General features: G+C 51.0%; 1 pseudogene; it reads right to left on the bottom strand.

Annotated features, from left to right (window-relative positions):
* Positions 1–625: 625 nt before the first annotated feature.
* On the bottom strand, positions 626–1,207 carry LOC138165665 (cofilin-1 pseudogene; annotated as a pseudogene).
* Positions 1,208–1,442: the final 235 nt, after the last annotated feature.

The raw sequence follows: 1,442 nt of genomic DNA, 5'->3' as shown, positions 1-1,442 counted from the left end.
ACTGACTGATTGATTGTAAAAGGATGAAGTCGATCCATTTATGCAATTAAGCTTTCCCACCCCACTTAAAATAAGTGATAAGATATTCTATCAATCAGAATCACAGTTTTTAGATTAAGTGTAAAAGTTACCTAAGGAAGTAAAATGATTTTATTCTTTTTTTTTTTTTCAGCTCACCTTTTATTTGTCTTTTTTTTAAATTGAACTTTCCTTTTACTGGCCACATGAGTAACTGGAGGAGGGGGATCTCCACAACATTCCATTGATACACAAAACTAAACGAGCACCACAAAGCCACTATTGTGGTTAAAAGTTGGCAGCACTGGGGAAGGGGGAAAACTGGGGGTGTCGGTTAAAAAAAATACTGGCCTCCCCCCCATCTGGGCGTCTGGGGAGACCTTGGTCTGCTACAACTCAAGAGGAATGAGAATATCAAAGGCGGTTTGGGAAGGCCAGAGCCATTGGGGTGAAGTGGGGGAGGTCAGGGGTCGGGGGCAGTTTGGCAAATGGGTGAAGGGATTGCCCTGCCCCTGCTAGGATTCCCCCAGCTCCTCGGGTCTGGCAGGAAGGGGGCAGCCTGCTCCCGCACTGGGCTTGGGCAGCCCCAGCAGTGGGGCCAGAGGTGGGAGACTCACAAGGGCTTCCCCTCCAGGGCAATCATGGCATTGCCCCCCAGTTTCTCAGCCAGAGTACAGCGGTCCTTCACTTCCTCGTAACAGTTGGCTTGTAATTCGTGTTTGATTCCTGTCAGTTTCTTCTTGATGGCGTCCTTGGAGCTGGCGTAGATCATTTTGCTCTTGAGGGGGGCGCCAGCTCCTCCTTCTTGCTCTCCTTGGTCTCGTAGGTGGCGTCGTAGAGCGCATAGCGGCAGTCCTTGTCCGGCAGCATCCTGACGAAGGTGGTGTACGGGTCGTCCGCGGTCTGGCCCACGTCGCCCACCAGGATCTCCTTGCCCTCCTCCAGCACGATGTTCTTGTCCTCGCTCAGGCAGAACAGCACTGCCTTCTTGCGCTTCTTCACCTCATCGGGGGTCGAGGACTTGGGCACCTTCATGTCGTTGAACACCTTGATCACGCTGTCCGAGACAGCCACGCCGGAGGCCATGGCTCCGGAAAGGAGCGAGCGAGCGAGGGAGAGACGGTGAGGGAGAAACGAGGGCCACAGGAGAGGAGGGCATTGCTCCTTCCCCGCTGCTGCCTGGAGCCGACTGAACAAATGATTTTATTCTTACAATGAAGCTAGGAGACGGATATTATTCCTAATTTACTTAAAAAGGGAACTGGGGCAGATAGAGTTTAAGTGATTTGCTCAGGGTCAGACAGCTAGTGTCAGAGGCAGGATTTGAATAGAAGGTTTCCAGAATCCAGGTCCTGAAGTAAAATGATTTTAGATTGGAAGTCTGTTCCACTTAGGGAAGCTAACTGGAGTGAGGAAGACTCATG

This window comes from Petaurus breviceps, unplaced genomic scaffold, assembly GCF_028583685.1.
Source record: "Petaurus breviceps papuanus isolate PSGF00001 unplaced genomic scaffold, PetGlider_PUasm1.0 214, whole genome shotgun sequence".
Lineage (NCBI taxonomy): Eukaryota > Metazoa > Chordata > Mammalia > Diprotodontia > Petauridae > Petaurus > Petaurus breviceps.
Note: the sequence above shows the minus strand (reverse complement) of the source record. Positions and strands in the feature narration are given on the sequence as shown.